The sequence below is a fragment of the Miniopterus schreibersii genome, assembly GCF_964146895.1.
Source record: "Miniopterus schreibersii genome assembly, chromosome: 1".
In the NCBI taxonomy this organism is placed as follows: Eukaryota; Metazoa; Chordata; class Mammalia; order Chiroptera; family Miniopteridae; genus Miniopterus; species Miniopterus schreibersii.
In genome coordinates this window covers 195,433,039-195,451,006 of record NC_138101.1, presented here as the reverse complement: position 1 = coordinate 195,451,006, position 17,968 = coordinate 195,433,039, and the positions used below count along the sequence as shown (strand labels likewise).

The window sequence follows — 17,968 nt, the reverse complement described above, 5'->3', positions numbered from 1 at the left end:
TGGAAAATGAAAAAGAAAAGAGGGCTTGAGAGCAGCACTTTATAGACAGATTATCTATATTGAGAATTGCCTGTACTGTACCAAATGGTTTACCTGTTTCAGTGCTAGCAAGTGTAATAGTGACTGAAATATTGCTAGCTTTTCCTAAATAGCCATTCTTCTTCTGTTCTGCATGAATAAATACATCATCCATGAATCTGTGTTTCAAACCAGCATAAACTTTTTATATGTGTCACATGTACTTGATGTGGGCCAATGGTTTTTACTCTTTGTAGCCTACTGATTTGATGAAAAATATGAATCTTATCCCCAGAAAAATGTACATATTTGTGATCTTACATAAAATTATAGGACGTACAGGGACTCCCGCGGAACACTATCCATAGACACTTCATTTAGGCTATGTCTGCACATGTAATGACAAGTAATAGGTTAACTCAGGAAAAACAGGATTCTCGATAATTGAGGCATGAGTTCCACATGATTGGTGGAACTGAATGAACTGTAAAATAACAAGTGGTAAAGAAACCTGTGTTCCAGTCTGCTTTTACTTCTAAATAACTAGCTGTGTGTTAAGGGAAGGTCATGTTGGCCTTTCTAGACTTAGTTTTAATTTTCTCAGTATAAAATTAGAATATTCACAAGTCTCCAGAATATCTTATAGTCAGTAATCTTCGAAGCACCCCTATAATTCAGGTACCTCTCTATTTCAAGCTGAGATTCTGTACTAAATACCAGACATGAAAAAGAGACTGCATTTACTGAGCATTAAGTTTTGTGTATAGTAACCAAAAGAAAGGACATGATGGAATTGTGAGATGTTCTGAGCAGGAAATGTAAGGCGAAAACCTTGGGAATTAGTCTTAAAAAGTAGATGAAGTCATTTTTTGCTTTGAATGGATGGCAGAGTCTTTCAGAGACGGTTGAGTCTTTTCATCTCTCTCTCCATCTGGTACAGCTTAGTAAGTGCTTGTTAACAGATGAGAATCTGAAAAACCGTTTAATGTCTTCTATCTGATCAGTAGGGTGAAGTCCAAGTAACCTATTGAGAGGCCTCTGGTACTGTTAATGAGAAGAAAGGTGTCTAATAGGCACCCTGGTATTTTAATTTTTAAAGCTTTTATTTTGTATATCACACTGTACTGACATTAATTAACCTTTCTAACAGTATTGTATAGCTAAACATTAGGAAAAAAACTCCAATTTCTAAATCTTTATATGTACCTGTTAAATGTAATGAACTCAAGTGATTTGTTAATTTTATACCAAACACTATTTTGGGTGTTTTAAGGAAAACGCAGAATTTTGTTAATAGAAAAGTAAGGACAAGTAATAGAACAACCTAAATTAGGCATTTAAATGTAGTATGTAAATTGAACTGGAAGTAGGCAAGCAGTAATTTCCATGTGCTACTACTGTATTAGTGTCTTAAAAGGAGTAACTCTTTACTGCTTATGTAATATGTGCCTTTGGTTTCCAACACTTCTTCAATAAAATATGTGAAATATGAGGCATTGTCAAACAGTGTTCTTCTTTTGGGATATGTTTGTAAAAAGTTTCCATTGTTATACAAGGTGGAGCAAAAGTAGGTTTACAGTTGAGAATACTTGAGACACAGAGTTTATTTTTTGTATTATTTATTAATTATTGTATTATTTTCCATACAACTGTAAACCCCCTTCTGCCCCACCCTGAATATTGTTTTGCACTCAGTCTTTGTAAACCTCTAGCTTTTCCTGTTGTTGAACGTTAGGGGATTTTGGGAGTGTTTTTTTAACATATGAGCAGGTCCGTACTTTGGCCAAGAGTAGGAAAATAATAATTTTCTTAAAGCCTCTTTAGCAGAGACACACACATACAGACAATACACATACATACATACATACACATATGAAATCTGTCTTGCCTAAGCAGCAAATGCTCTGGCAAAATGCTTACTGTGTTGTTTTTACTAGGGAAGAAAAAGTTACACAGTACATTGTAGTTTCTATAAAATTAACTTGTCTAGTTTGTTTTACTATGTCTGAACCCCCTTTATGATAATCTCTCTTACAGTAGAACTTTTTATTTCACTAGAGAAGTCATGTAGTGTTTCTGTCAGACAGTAAGTCATGTTTAGTCTTCAGCCGAATGGAATAAAGATACTAGAAGAAGTGGTGAGATGTATAGTCAGTTATTGTGCATTTATTGAGCACCTGTGTTTCCTGGCTGGAAAGGCCAAGAGAAATATAAGTGCATGGGACTGATTTTGGTTGCTAAGGCTTTACATTTGAAGCAATATTTACTTAGATGCTTATGCAGATTCAGTTAACATAAAATACTCAGTTATTTTGCTGCTTTTATCTGAAGTTGGGTCCACTCTTTTTCAACCCCTTGGGGATATCAAAAGGAACATATCCAAATACAGTTTCTTTGACTAGCAAATCAGTGTAAATAGGTATCTCTTTTGATACTATGGTGTATTGTACATTGTGGAAATAAAAGTTTGGAAGCAGACACAATTTTAAGTAGAATTCCACCTCTCTTGTTATTAGTCAAGTGGCTTTTGATCAGTCATTCCAAGTCCCTGTGAAGTGGAGATGATACTTAGTGTTGTTTTGAGGATAATATTAAACCAAATAATGGAATTTAATTGCTCAATAAAGGTAAGTTCTCTCCCTTCCGCTCTTACTCTGGGAGCTTTTGGTATTTTATACACACTGTGGTAAATGAAGGATTGCTTTGTTCTCTTTAAAAATAAACTTTAAATTAAATATATTTCAGTAAACAGGCAAGTGCATAAATCACAAAGATATACAGTGAACACACCTGTAACCAGTGCCCAGCTCAAGGAACAAATATGCCCAGAATTTTATATGCTCCTCCCAATACCCCCTGCCAGGCACTACCCCCATACTGGCTTAAGTACCTTTTCTTATTTTTCCCTTTATGTAGTGGAACGCGTACAGTATGATTTTGCGTTGGGCTTTTGTGTTGGGTTTCTTTCACTTAACATTGTTAGTGAGATTCCTTCCATGTTGCATCATCTGGTATTCTGTCCTATGAATATGGCAGCATTTCCTTGCCTGCCACACTGTTGATGGACATTGGGCTTGTGTTCAGCTTTATTATGAAAGTGCAGTCCTGAACCTTCTTGTGCATGTTTTTTTGCTGACTGTATACATCTTTCAGTTGAGTATATGCTTAGGAATGGACTGACTTGGGCTGTAGGGGTGCGTGTGCTCAGCAGTAGCGGATACTCCCAGTTTGCAGCTCTGCCAGCGGCCTGAGGGCGTGAGAAAGCTCTCTAGGCTCCTCGTCTTCCCCGCACTTGGGGCCTGTCCTCTTTGCTTTCGCTGTTCTAACGGGTGTGTGGTCGTAGCTCATTGTCATTTAATCTGTTTTACTCTAATTGCTTATGAAGGTTATTGACCATTTTGATTTCCGGTGCAGTGAAGTCCTTTTGCCCACTCGGTTTGCCTGTCTGCCTTTTGCTTGTTGATTCGTGGGAGTTGTTTGTAGCCTGCTCTGTCTTGCTTTTCACTCTCTTAGGTCATTTAATGAACCTGAATTCTAGTTTTAATGTAGTACAGTTTGTCGATTTTTTTCCTTTTGATTAGTGCTTTTTATATTTTGTCTAAGAAATGTCTGCTCATCCCAAGGACATGAAGGTATCTGCCTTTGTTTTTTCCTAATAACTTTATTGTTTGATTTTGTATACATTTAGTATACAGTCTAACTGGCATTCATTTTTGTGTGTGATGTGAGGCAGGAGTAAAGATTCACTTTTCTAACTGGATACACAACCTAGCTTTTATTTGGAAACACCATTCTTTTCTCTGCTGTACCTACAGTTTTGTTTTTGTTATTAAGTAACCATATATATGTACACACACACACACACACACACACACACACACACACATATGTGGGTCTGTTTCCATATTCTATTTCATTGTCTATTTTTGTGCCAGTACACACACTAATTACAGTAGCTTTATATTAAGTCCTAATAAATCAATTGATTTTTATTTATTTTTAATTATAAGCCATCTTTGAATGCTTGTGACAAACCACAACTGGTCATGATATATTTTCCTTTTTTATATTTCTGGATTCAGTTTGCTAGGATTTTGTTTAGGAATTTTGTTTTTCGTTTGAGAGATAGGTTCGTAATTTTACTCTCCTTATTAGGTTTTGGTGTCAGGATTGTGCTGGTCTCATAGAAATGATTGGGAAGTAGTTTCTCTTATTTCTGTCCTGAAGAGTTTGTTTTTAAGATTGGAGTTATTCTTTAAATATTTAGCAGAATCACCAGTGAAGCCCTCTGGTCTTGGGGTTTTTAATAATCCATTTTCTTTAAAAGGTATAGGCCTCTTCAGATTTTCTGTTTCTTCAGATGTTAACTTTGGTAAATTGTGTTTTTTCAAGAAATTTGTCCACTTCATCTCAAGTATTTCCTTGAGTGACCACTAAGAAGTAATTGATACTAAAAATAAAAATAGCCAGATAAAACTTTGCTCCATTTGGAAAATTACAACTTTTTAAGAGATCATTAGGTAATATAAAGAATACTTTGTTGTGTGTGGAAAGACAGTGGTATTTCAGTTAGGTTTTTTATATTCTTAGAAGTTAGGCACAAGTGTGATTTATGTGGACAAAGTTAGTTACCTGAAAAGTAATATTCAGAAGCTCTTGGTAGCTCAGTTGGTTGGAGTATTGTCCTGATACACCAAGGTTGCGGGTTTGATCCCTGGTCAGGGAACATACAAAACTCAACCAATGAATGCATAAATAAGTGGAACAACAAATTGATCTCTGTCCCTCTCTCTCAAATCAATAAATTTTTTTAAAAGAAGCTATTGATTGGTATGTGAAATCTGTAATTAGATTGGAAGCTAAATTTCTAATCTTTGACCAAAATTCACTTTGGATTAATCCAACCAGTGAATTATAATTTAACATATGTTTTGTTGTTCTTTGAAGGATTGTTTTTAAGTAATAGTAAAAATAAAAATAAATAGAGTATAAAATAGGATTGTCTTAAAAACATTTTGAGAGGGGGACAGTCAATATTCAAATGGCCCCAACTTCCTCCCTCTAATACATGCAGTTCTTTTTCACACCAATCAGCTTATGTATTTTTTTTAGTGATTTGCACGTTTGACTTGGCTAATGAATTAAATGTATGTGCTGTGGATTATGTAGGGGAGCAAGAGGAGCCTGGTGCGGACACCTTTGTAGATCCCATTATAGAAATGAGGCTGAGACTGAGAGGTGAGGCCATTAGCCCCAGGTCTTACAGGTAAAGAATGGATTCAAGCACCACTCTGACTCTGAGCCCAATGCGTCTTTCCTGCTCTCATCTGCATTTGTTCTGTAATATATTGGGTTTAATTGTAACACTGTTGAGTGAAATAAGAGTTGCTAGTTTAGGAGGCTGCGTTATTCTGCTGCTGCTGCTTTTCTTCCAGAATTCCTGAGTTCCTGTAATGGAGGGTTTAAAAAATTTTTTTATTGTATTTAGCGGTAGCAAATCTTCATCTTTCTTTTTAGATTAATTTAATTTTTGGAACAGCCAAAAGTTCCCTTGGCAGCTAAGTGTGGCTCTGCAGGTGGAAACGTGCGACAGGCAGGCAAGGATAGAGAATCCAAGCTAGAGATGGGGCCTCGAGCTGTCTTGGTTCTTTCAGGGTGGGGGTAGGTGGGTGGGTGGTAGGACAGGGGACTTTCAGCACGCCCACAGAGACAGTTTCAGGCAAACCAGTATGAGGAGAGGTAATGTTTGTAACAGGAAAAGCAATGTCTGCTCAGAAGGAAAGAGTTCAAGTTCAGGAGTCTCTGTTGTGTTTAGGTGTCCTTGTCTGTGAGCCTTGGACACAGAGGCAGTTGTCCTTGGCCTGAAGTCAGTAGGCAAGAACCCTTGGTGTGTACCGAGAGTAGAAAGACACGGCCAGAGTCTTGCTTGCGTGGACAGGCCGAGGTTCACATCCCCACAGGGCGTACGGGAGGCCCTTTTCCGTCCGCTCCTGCTCGTCTTTCCAGCCTCATTGCCCCGCCGCTCTGGACGAGGGCCCTGGGCGCTGCTGCCCCTCATTCCTTCACCCTGGCCTGCAGGGTGTCTAGTCCCCAGGGTGTCCTCCTATCCCCTTCCTGACTTGTGCTGTTATTGCTCAGTCCATAAAACATCTCCAGTTCAGGTCTCACCTTCTCCACAGTACAAACTTGTATTAGGGATGTCTTGCTCAGTAAATAGTTGTTGAATGAATGAATAATTTAAGGGGCAGGAGGTAAAACAAAGGTTTTTAAGTGAGGAAAACCACCTTAAATATTACTTTCTATACTACTCAGAAATGAAATGGGATAAGTTCTATTTTTCTGTGTTCTACTGATAGCCAAATACTGATTTATCAATATTGAGGAGAATTTTGGTTTTAATGTTATTTCAAACTTGCAGAGTTTTAAAATATTTCAAACTTGCAGAGTTGTAGGACTAGAGCTCCCCAGGTTTACCAGTAGTTAACAGTTTGGTGCATTTGCATTCCAGGCCTGATGCGCTTCACTGCTGAATGCTCAAGGTATGTTGTCTAAGAACAAGAATATTCTCTTACATAATCCCAGTACAGTTATTAAATTCAGAGAGTTTAACATTGATAATATTTAAATTTCACCAGTCTTCCTGTAAGGGAGGGGGAAAAACTTCCCCTCTGTGTTCCAGTTCAGTGGCTGGGGACTGAATTAAACTGACAAAGGACAGGCTAACTAGAGAAGAGGTTTCTTTTTCATGCCTGCAGGAGAGTCATAGGAAGAAGTGAAAACCCAAAGCAGTGGTTAGGCTTGAGGGCTCACCTGTCATTAATAAAGAGTAAAGAGTGATAAACTAGAGAGCGACAAGCCAAAGGAGAAGTTGGCGCTTCTAGGGCTGGTAAATGGTGGCGAGGTAAATCTGTGAGGGAAGGAGGGGAGGGGAAAGGCTATTTCAGTAAGGTTTGTTTGTGCAGATTCTAGTCCCTGGGGCCTGTGGTGATAAGAGTCATCTCTTCCTGGTACTGGAGTGGCAAGAAGGGGACAGCTTCACAAAGGGACATTTATGGCCCGCTTTTAGGCAGAGAGGGGGAGGCAGGGCATTCCGCCTGTGTCTGCTGTTTCTGTCTTGCCTTCATTCAGCTCAGACTAATCCTTGTGCCAAAGTGATGTATTTTGAGGTAGTGTTTTCTGATCCCCCTTCATCCCAGTGATGTCCTTTATGCAGTTTTCCGTTCCTAATACAAGAATCAACCCAGGAATATACATTGTGTTTAGTTGTCATGTCTCTACTCTTTTAACCTGATAGTTTCTTAGCTTTTATATTTTATTGATACTGACATCTTGAAGAGCACAACCAGTTTTGTAAAATGAATCTCAGATTTGGTTTTCATGTTTCCTCATGATTAGATTCAGGTTTTGTACTTTTAGCAGGAATTCTATGTAAATGATATTTCTCAGTTCCTTACATTAGGAGGTGCATGTTCTCAGTTGGTCCCAATATTGGTGATGTTAACTTTGTCACTTGGGTTAAGTTAAAGTGGTATCTGGCAGGTTTTTTCAGTAAAAAATTTCAGTTTCTATGTCAAAGAGGTAACCTGTGCAGAGTTATTTTGAGGTGATGTAAATATTCTTCTGTTACCACCACCCAATAGTTTTAGCACCCATTAATGATTCTTGCCTCAATTTTACTAATGTGACGGTTAAAAATGGTGATTCTTTTTTTTCCTGTCATTCTTTCTACACATCTAACATTGAGTAGAGTTTTATCTGGATTTTAAACCTAATAAAAAACAGTTTCTAAAATGAAAAATTAATGAGAAATATTATTTGAGTCTTTGGGTTTTCCCAGTTGTACTTGAAACTGTAGAGCTTTAAATTGTTGCTGAGCCGTTGTTAAGGTTAGTGTCAGGTCAGGTTGCATTAATGTAGGAGACATTTTGCAGTGATTGGGCGTTAACCCACAAGGTCTGGGCCGGGAGGATGAATGGGGCTGTGGGATGTCAGGTTTGCCGTTGTATAAGTTGATGCCTCTCTAGCTTTGGTACTTCCAGGTCAGCCCGAACTTTTCTTTGTAGGGGAGGGGGCAAGGATGGGGGCATTAAACTTATTAAAATAATTTGAGTTAAAGTCTTTAAAAAGCAGGCAGTATCTCAACTGAAATTTTCTTTGACCTACAAAAATACATGTTAATTTAAGGCTAGATAAGTAAAGTTTATTCTCAACATACAATTAATTAATGAAAATATATTTACAGATATTTCCAGCTTTCCTTGAATTTAGTGTAGGGTGTGAGATTATCTTTCGTTTCAAAGATTTAACGGTTTTGGGGTGGAGGGCTAGCAATAGCAAAACACCTACTAAGGAACAGAAGGTAGGATGACGCCCTGAGTTGGGTGATATGGGTAGCACATGTCCACTGGGAGAGAGGGGGTCAAATGGTAGAAGTTTAAGGGAAAGCTTGGGAGTGGTGGTGAGGGGTGGGCCCCAGAAGGAGAAGCTCACCTGGGAAGGTTGGGATGCACGTGCCATTGGTGTTCTAGGGGAAGCAGGTAACATGAGTGGGCGCTCGTGTTGCGCGCAGCAGTGACAACGTGCTCTGGAACTTTTAAGTTGTTTTCTTTCCTAACTCAACGTTGATTAAACATCCATCATACTCACTAGTCTCTTAGGCTCATTTTGTTTCAGGACCTGACCTCTCTTTAGTATTAAAATGTGCATGTTGCCCTGGCCAGTGTGGCTCAGTTGGTTGGGCGTCGTCCTGTGCACAGAAAGGTTGCTGGTTTGATTCCAGGTCAGGGCACATGCCCAGGTTGTGGGCTCGATCTCTGGTAGGGAGCATACAGGAGGCAGCCAATCGATGTTTTGCTTTCATATCCATGTTTCTCTCTCTCCCTCTCCCTTCCTCTTTCTCTCTCAAAATAAATAAATGAATAAATAAATAAATAAATAAATAAATAAATAAATAAAATGTCCATGTTATAATGTGTTAAAATCACTTGACAGAAAATTGTGGCCCCTTTTCCTCATAGGTGTTCTTAAGTGGTGTAAAAGATAGGCAGAAGGTGTCATGAGTTGAGTAAAATTCTAGCACTTGTAGAACAAATGTTTTTATTGAGTCAAGTACAGAAACTTGGAATCAAACATTAACCTTAAAACTCACCTTGAAAGCTAGTGGCGTGTTAATTATTTACTTCTCTTGAAACAAAACTGCAGGGTAAATGTCATTATAGGTAACTTGAAGGGGACGGGCAGGTATCTGCCATTTTGATGAGTTGGATTGTTGTCTTTCAGAAGTATTCCAAGTAAGTGGGCCATTGGCTGGCAGCCTAGAGATACTTTTTATAAGGAAATTTTGATGGCTGGAATTTGTTAAAATGGTATTTGACCTGCATTCAACTTCAATTTTGGACAAATCTAATTTTAGGCATAATTATGTTGCAATGTAAACATAACATATTTATGTTACAGATTTAGAGAAACCCATAAATTTGTTTGGTTCATAGAGCAGCGCAAGAAAAGAAGGCTATTGCATTTGTGGTTTAAGTTATAGAAACGGGGGTAAAATTTACCACAATTAATGGCTTCAGAAGGGAGTTTTTCTTTTCTAGTACCTAAAACAGAACCATATATCTCTAAACTATTGTCTTTATACAAATCATTCTCAGTTTGAAAGTTTATTTTCCAATTCTAAAAGTAATAAAATGTTCAAATTGGAGGGAATTTTAAAATGCAGAGAAGTTTTAAGGAAAAGAAATTACTCCTGGTAGTAATCACAACCTCAACTTCTGAGTGAATATTTTCTCTCCATTCCCCCTTCCCTCCCTTTTCTTCTTTTTAGTTTTTAACTTGAAGACATAATCATGATCTTACTGTAAATAAAAACGTTCTGCTTTTTTTATTGGATGCCAGAACATAAGCATTTTTGTTCATTATAAACTCACTATTTTTAATGGCCCTGTTGAACTGCATCGTGTAAGATGAACCATGGCCTACCAATCCCATCCCTCATTCACTGCCAGACGCTTAGATTTGGGGTGGGGGTGGAAGGGGCACTTCTCACTGTTGTAATTGGTAATGTTGAAGGGAGCGTTTCTGTATGAATGTTGTTAATGTTGTCGGCTAAATTAATATGCAAGGAGTTCTAATTAATAATAACAGATATGACAAGTAATGATGGAAATATTTGTGTAATTAAGTATCTAAAGATATTGGTGTTTAAATCCCTGAAGTTTGTGTCCCTTTTCTCTCCTCTTTGGTCTCAGTCTTTGATTAGACCTTAGTCTTTTCATAATCCATATTCACCAAATGGCAGTTAATAAATCCTTGAATTACTTATTTTGTATGCTATAGAAATTTTGGATATTTATCTTTTTGTTTTTTCTTACATTTTCTGTTTTCAAAACTTGTCCATTTTGATGATGATGATTTCTTGCCCATCTGCACCATTTTATTGCCTAAGAAACAGCTAAGGAAGTAATATTTTCAGTGATGTCTGTAGAACCAACAGGAATAGCATGTAGTACTTTTTTTTCTTTTAAAGTAAACTAGTGGATACAAAGCTATTTAACTTTATTTTACATTATATACTATAGTTTGTGATTTAAATTTGATTTTTATCTTGTAAATTTATAATGACTAGGTAGTTTGGAGTTTGGGGTTTTCATGTTCGTCAGGTAAAATACTGTATAAAACCTTGTATAGTTTAAATTTATATGAGAATACATTTTCTCTACTGAATTTCAGGATTAATAAAACATTTTAGGTTTTTTTAAAGAAATTCCTTACAGTTTTAAGAATTGTTTGAAAACATGATTCTAGGTAAAGATAGTGTGGTTTTTAAAAATGACCATTTAGTGAGCATTTTCTGTGTTGTAAGCACTTTTTGTCAACCAAGCTTCATATGTAATGCTTGATCTGACTCGATCCTCACAATAGTCAGGGGTTCCTATCTTGTAGGCAGGGAAACAACCTTCCAGAGAGGTAGTGGAGTCTGATAACCTTGCTTTTCCTGACACTGGACCCCTTGCTGGCATTCAGATGACTTTAAATAAAAAATACGTTAAAAAATAAAAAAGGCCTGGCCGGGCATGGCTCAGCAGTTGAGCTTCGACCTAGGATCCAGGCGATCTGGGTTTAGTTCCCAGTCAGGGCACAGGCTTGGGTTGTGGGCTCGATCCCCAGCAGAGGGCATACAGGAGGCAGCTCATCGATGTTTCTCTTTAATCGGTGTTTCTCTCTCTCTTTCCCTTCCTCTCTCGCTAAAGACAATTAAAAAAAACATTAAAAAAAAACCACAAAAACAAACAGTTGAGACTCTTTTCTAACTTTAATATAGAAGGGAGGTTAGAGGGAGTTGTTTTTAAACAACTTGGATCCCTTCTGTGTGCAGATTTCTTTTTAATAAGGCTGTTTGCCCACTTAGCTCCCTCTTCTTTTTTAAAACTCCTTTCCCTAGTATAGTTGGGCAGCATATTTTAGGATTTCTCTAATTTAATTCCACAAAATGGAATGTTGTTATTTGGCATGCATATACTATTTGAGAACTGGACTTTATTTTTTTAAAAGCTGATGTTGGGGAAATAGAATTAGAAACAAAATCTCCTTACAACCCAGAAAATCTCTCCACAAGGTAGAAGGAAAGAAAACAGCTTTATTATTATGTAAACGTTGAACCAGAATGTGATGTGCATCACAGGTTAGGCACTGAAGAGATCGAAAAGACTGTGGTTGCAACCCATTACATCCATGCTGTCAAGATACATCGCTAATTTCTTGTCTATATCACTGGAGGTAGGTGTTGCAGTTTGGAGTCAGGTGCACCCAGTTAAGCTCATCTCTCTCTAGGAAACGTGAAGATTGTGTATAATCTTTCTTTTAAATCCTCATTGGAGGACATGTTTATTGATTTTAGAGAGAGAGGAAGGAGAGAGAGAGGGAGAGAGAGAAACGTTGATGTGGGAGAGACGGCAGTTGGTTGCATCCCTTACACACCCTGACCGGGGGTCGAGCCTGCAGCCTTCTGGTGTTCCGGCAGCGCTGCAGCCACCGGAGCCCCGCCAGGGTGCTCGTTATCTTTCTTGATTTCATTTCAGAGATGGCTCTCAGTCCTTAAGGAAACACTCCTGATGAGTGAGAAGAGCTGGAAGTTTAAGATTCACATACATTTGAAAAGAACTAAGAAATAGTTCTGTAAAAAAAACGGATGAGGAAGGAGTCTCTTCAGTTTATTTTTAACTGGGAGAATTAAGCCTCTTATTTTTAGTTTTGCCCTTATACCAACAACCATAGAAGCAACCATATAAAGATGTCACTTTATATCCAGAGCCATGGGTGCCTGTAGTAATTTAGGCTTGGTTGGAATTAAAATAATGCCTTGGATGCTATAGCATATTGTTATGGTAAACAAAAAAATTTAACTTCCTGGAAGGCTGAAAGTCTTTGAAAGAAAGCGTTTATTAGGCCATGGCTAGCAGAAAAGAAGACTGGTCTTGGGGCATGGAACCTAAACAGACCCCCAGCAGCGAGGCTGGGTGGGAAGGCAGCATGTTCGTCATCCCAGAGCTTTGCAAGCATCTTTACACATCAGGGAGGGGAGGGAGATGTGAGCCGGTCTGAAAGAACTCCCGCTGGCGGTAGACAAAGAGGACAGGAGACGGTGAAGTGGGGCTACTTCTGGGGTAGGCGCAGAGCCCAGGGTGCCTGTGTAGGCTGTGGGCAAGTTCGGAAAGCTCAGGTATAAATAAGCTGAGGTTCCTGGGGTTTGAGGTGCCTGACTGTTCTCTCTTTAGAATAATCTGGGCAATAGCCACTGGAAATTAAGCCGAAATTCCACCATAGGCCAAGGAGTGTGAGCAGTCTTTGTTAGAGCTGGCTCAGAGCTGTTAACAGGCTAACTGTTCTCTCTCTCTCCTCTGTAATTTTATTTTAGAACATCTCAGAATTGCTTTTCTGGTCAGTTACTAGGAACTAAAAGCTCTTCAAGCATTTTTAGTTTTATCTGTTAGTTTACCGAAGTACTTTTCGCCGTGTTTTAATATCAGTGGTCGTGTTTTTTTCTTTGGTTGTGTTCACTATGAGACCTTATGGTAGCTGTGCATTTGGGCTTCACCAGAGTAGGAATACAATCTGGACATTAAAATTTCTAAAGTTAATAGTATCAGGATCTGTGACACATTACAAGAAAATGAATGAGTGGAACTTCTCTGTTACCAGTTTTGAAAATGGGCGCCAGGAAGCTCTGTGCCTTTAGACTTCAGATGAGAGACTTAGCTGTCTGTTGTTACAAGCCTTTGTGTGAAAGGCTGCAGCCATATACTGGATTAGATGCTAATGTGGATTAAGTTTGTTGGTTTATACTAAAACTTGACAGTGTCTGGTATGTGTAACAAAGGGGCCTATCAAACAGGAGTTTGCATGTTTGTAATTTAAGTCATGATCCTCAAAATCAGAAAACGTGACCTATTGGCTCTGTATTATGAACATAAAATAAGTTCTCATTGTATTTGGCACGTTAACTTTCTAATGTATCTATACAGAATTGTCTAGGGAAATAATTTGCATTAACTCGGCAGTATTAGTGGGGCTGCAATGAATTTTAAAGGATTATCAGCTTGTTACTTTAGTTATGGTGCTTTTAGAAAAAAGGTGAATATGAACTAGAAAAGAGGGGGAGAGTGGTGCTGGTGTACCAAATTTGCATTTTATCAGGTGGCACTATTTAGTGGAATTATAAGTCAAAGCGTGAGGTAGCTGTAAAAAGCAGGAACTGACAAACTGGGAGGTAGGGAGGTAGGGAGGTGGATGCCTGGATGCTTGTGTAAAGCGTGACACCAATTTACCACAGTGTTGTGTTTTTAAAGCCAGATTTTACGGGAGGTAATGTAATTTACTACCAAAGATTCTCCCTTATGTCGGATTATACTAACAGCTTTTTAAAATTTTTGATTGTATTAGAACGTAATAAATTCAAATTTTAAAGGGGAACTCTTTTAGGCATGTACTATTTTCTTGACTCCCATAGATAACTAAATTATTTTATCAGGGATCTTATTCTGATAAGTTGAATAAGAAAATTTTGTTAAGTAGGAAATTTCTTAAAGTTGGTTTTTAAAAATGAGTTTTATGTTCTAAAATATTCTCTCTGATTGCTTTTAGGTTACCTAGGGTATGAATTAATACAGACTTGGAAACTGAAAGAACTTAGAATCAGCATTTTGAGGTAAATATGTACATTCTTAAATAGTGTTAAGGTTTCCCCATCCTGCTTTGTTAACTTTCTAGCAAAGTAAATTTGTGTATGAAATGAGGTTTAACCTCCACAGGAATGTTCTTTAAACAGCTAGGCTGGACTTAGATAAGGGAAAGAAGACCATTGCCAGTTAGTTCTTCCTGATTGTGCTAGTAGAGGCATTGTAAGTTCATGAAATCCGGTGTCAGATCTAACAGAGTCAACATTTGTTGATTAAATTAAGCTTTCATCTCAATATTTTGTGCTTCCTTAGTTTTCGATTTATAATCTCTCTTAGTAGAGCCACCCCTAAATTTAAATTTCTCTACAATATTAACATTGGTGAACTGTGTTCCTGAATTCTTTTATTCATAAATGAATTCTATAAGAGTTTATAGTATTGATTTAACTGTTCTTTGAGTTTGTGTTTTTATTTTCATTTTGAGAAATTGAAATTGCTGATAACATTTTATACATGTATTGAAGACCTATTTACTAGGTGATTTGGATTTTTCAGCCAAGTTACCTCTTCTGGTGACCTTTATTATTTCTTCTGTGTATGTGGATTTAGGAAGTAACACACACTTACCCTTTTATTTTTTCATTTTCCTAGTCGCTATCTTTAGAATTTATTTACTTTGTTTCATTTCCTTGTATTATTTTAGAACCTTTTCTTGAACTTTTTTCTTTCCCCCACATCTCTTGGAATGAGGCCTGCTATTATTCCTGCTCTTGTTCTTTGTCTTAGGGTAACTTAATATCCAAAAGTAACTCAAATGTCTTTTGTTTAAATTTTAATACAAAACTACTGCTCTTTATTCAACTCTTCATATCAATAAGACGCTCTTATACATGTGTTTATATTCACTTTCAGTACAGGAATCTTAAAATTGGCTATTTTTGCATTTATTTTTAGAGCAGAAGCATGGGCATGCTGTGATTTTCCAATAAACTGCTATCACAATGTCAAAATGCAGTTCAGACAACAGCAACACAGAGATCTCAAACATTAACACGGTAAATCAGTGATTTATCCTGTGTGGAAAGTGGAAAAGAGTTTATTCGTGTGTTGTACTAAGTTGTTTCTAAGTGAATAATATATGGAAGCTATGAAACAACCTCACCAATTTCATGAGAGTAAATTGACCAGAAATTTAAAATCTATGATTGAAACACAGTCATGTGGATGGAGGTACTGTTGGCGCTGCTAAAGCAGTTAACTGTAGTCAGTTCATCTATGAACTGTAGCACTTTTACTTACCAGCAGGGACTCAGAGCATTTCATTAAGGCAAGTGAGGGGAAAAAAAAATGTATTTCAACATGCCAAACGAAGAAAAAATTGGCAAAATTATAGGTCTTTCTGTTTTCACATTATTGGATTACCTGTTGAATTTTTAAATCTTGGATCTGCTTTCCCTAAATAGGAGGTATATTACTGGGCCCAGCCACTCTATGCTAAAAGAATGAAAACTCATGTAAATGTTATAACCTTCTGGAAACTGTAACTGGGAGGGTTAAGTTGCTGTCCTCCATTTCCTTGCAAATCTTCCTCTGGCTGCACCCTTCAAGGCCAGGAGGACTGGGTGGGTGTGGATTTCCAAACCAAATAGAAATAGTTTTTGAGCTGCCTATGATTCTGTTCTATACGTTACTATGTGGACATTCATGAATCTCTGATTCAGTTCATAGGACATTTACTTATTTAACTGTATGTGGTACGTGTACCAGGAAATTTAAGAGCTGCGGAGAATGAGACCGTACATCTTGTTCTCATGGAGCACGTGTGCCAGTGAAAGAATGAGGTGTGCGTAGGTGTCCCTGAATATATGTGGTATGGTCCCAATTAGGAAAGCAGAGAGGGAGGCTGCTGGAAGGTTTTTATGCCACTCAGGGGACATTGTTTTCATTCTGTTGTTTGTTTGCCCTGGCCCAGGTATGGTTTGGTACAGTGGTAACACAGGGGTGTGTGAGATGTACAGCTCCTGTCCTCAAGGAAATCCTGGTCTAGTTGGTCAATTTATTTACTTTTTACAACTCTTTATTTAAAAGTAATTTCAACCTTACAGAAAAGTTGCAAGGTAAGAATAGGACAAAGAATATGTGCTTTACCCATTTTGTCCCATTTGCTTTATCAGTTGCACACACACTCGCTCTACATATATATGGTTTCTCTTTCTGAGTCATTTGAGAATAAGTTGCATATATCGTTGCCCTTTACCACTAAATACTTCAGTGAGTATTTCCTACGAACAAGGATATTCTCTTACAGAGCCCATAGTCACATTGCGGTTATCAGCGTCAGTGAGTTTAACAATGCTGCTCTCTGCAGTTTTTCAGTGGACTCAGTGATGTACTTATTGGCCCTGTTCTGCCATACAGGATCCAGTCTGAGATTAGTTTCTGCATTTAGTTGTCATGTCATTTGGTAGTCTTCTTTAATCTGGAACATTTTCATAGTTTTTTGTGTGTGGTGTTTTTGTGTGTGTTTTTTGTATTTTATGATATATTTTTGAAGAATACAGACTTCCCTTTAAAAATAATAGAACATTCTTCTCATTTGTTTTTGTACACTTTTTTGGAGTTATTAATTATTATAAGTGCTGTTGTCATCTATATGAGAAGAAATGGTGACGTGACAGTGGTAGGGAGGCGGGGGTCGTGCTGATTCCTGGCAGTACGTGGTGGAGGAAGGTGTATTTGGAGTTTTACACTGTTGCCCTGTTCTCTTTTTCCCCCACCCTCCACCAGGATTTAGACTGATTTCCTGATACTTTCTACCATGTCTGTAAATTGGTTTGGGTGCAGAGTGAGGTGTCAGGCTTAAGGATACGTAATCTGAGACAGGAAGCAGCCTGTAGTAAGGAAAGAGCAGTGTAGAGGGATCCCACGCATGCAGCCGGGTGGGAGGTACCTGCGGATCTCAGCCTTGGCCTTCAGAGTGATCTGTTGGATCTCTCTTCACTTTGGATTCTTGGCAGCTGTGTTGAGTAAAAAGCTTGAATGGTGAACCTGAGGGTGTGCATCCTGTGGACCTGCAGAATTGAGAAAAGTGAGCGCTTAGTGTGGGTGAAGGGAATGGCTGTTGCGGCTCTGGTTCAGTGAAGAAGGAGCAGAGTGTTGCTTTGATCCCAGGAAAATAATGACTTGGCAGTTTTCATAATGTTCTCCGGGGTACTTTGCTGGCCGTCTTCCTCCGAGAAGGTAATGAGAAGGGCTGTACTGTCTGGTCCACAGATGGTGCGTGCCTTGCTGAGGTCCTTGGCTCCTGCAGCCATATGCCTCTGTTCCACTCGCTCCAGATTGCACTTATATTAGCAGGATGGTGAATTCTGGTCAGCTGAAGTAATCTCTGCAATCAGAATTTTGTTGTGCCTGTGTGTAAAAGAGGACCACATTCGAGACTTCTTGTTAGATTAGACGCAGCAACTGAAGTCACTGTGTTGTACCAGGGTCATAAATTTCATATGTCAGGAGATTCAAAGTTTTTGTTGCCAAGGAACAAAGAGCTATATTCTTTCTTTTCAGTTTCATAGAGTAAAAACAGTGAACACTCCAAAGCGCAGTACAAGGGAGAAAATGCACTTCTACAGGCAAGTAAATTCTGCTGACAGTAGGAAAGCTGATGCTGGACTTTGACATAGAGATTTGAAACCCTAACCCTCTTATCTGCAGGTTAGGAATTTTAGAAAGACTCAATTTTTATTTTGTTGTTTCACACACCAAATTTATCTTTG

The 17,968-nt window shown here is 38.2% G+C and overlaps 1 protein-coding gene across 8 annotated transcripts in view; it reads left to right on the top strand.

Moving 5' to 3' along the window:
• DICER1 (dicer 1, ribonuclease III) overlaps positions 1 to 17,968 on the top strand; it is a 68,057-nt gene that overhangs the window by 6,538 nt on the left and 43,551 nt on the right. For 4 of the 8 annotated variants that reach the window (XR_014000350.1, XM_081159357.1, XM_081159359.1 and 1 more), the window contains exon 2: positions 14,161 to 14,224. The exons of 3 other annotated variants lie outside the window; for them this stretch is intronic. The gene's annotated coding sequence lies outside the window, so the exon portion shown is untranslated. Of the gene's footprint in view, positions 1 to 14,160; positions 14,225 to 15,149; positions 15,251 to 17,968 lie in introns of all 8 variants that reach the window. One more of the 8 variants, XM_081159358.1, reaches the window with a different exon arrangement.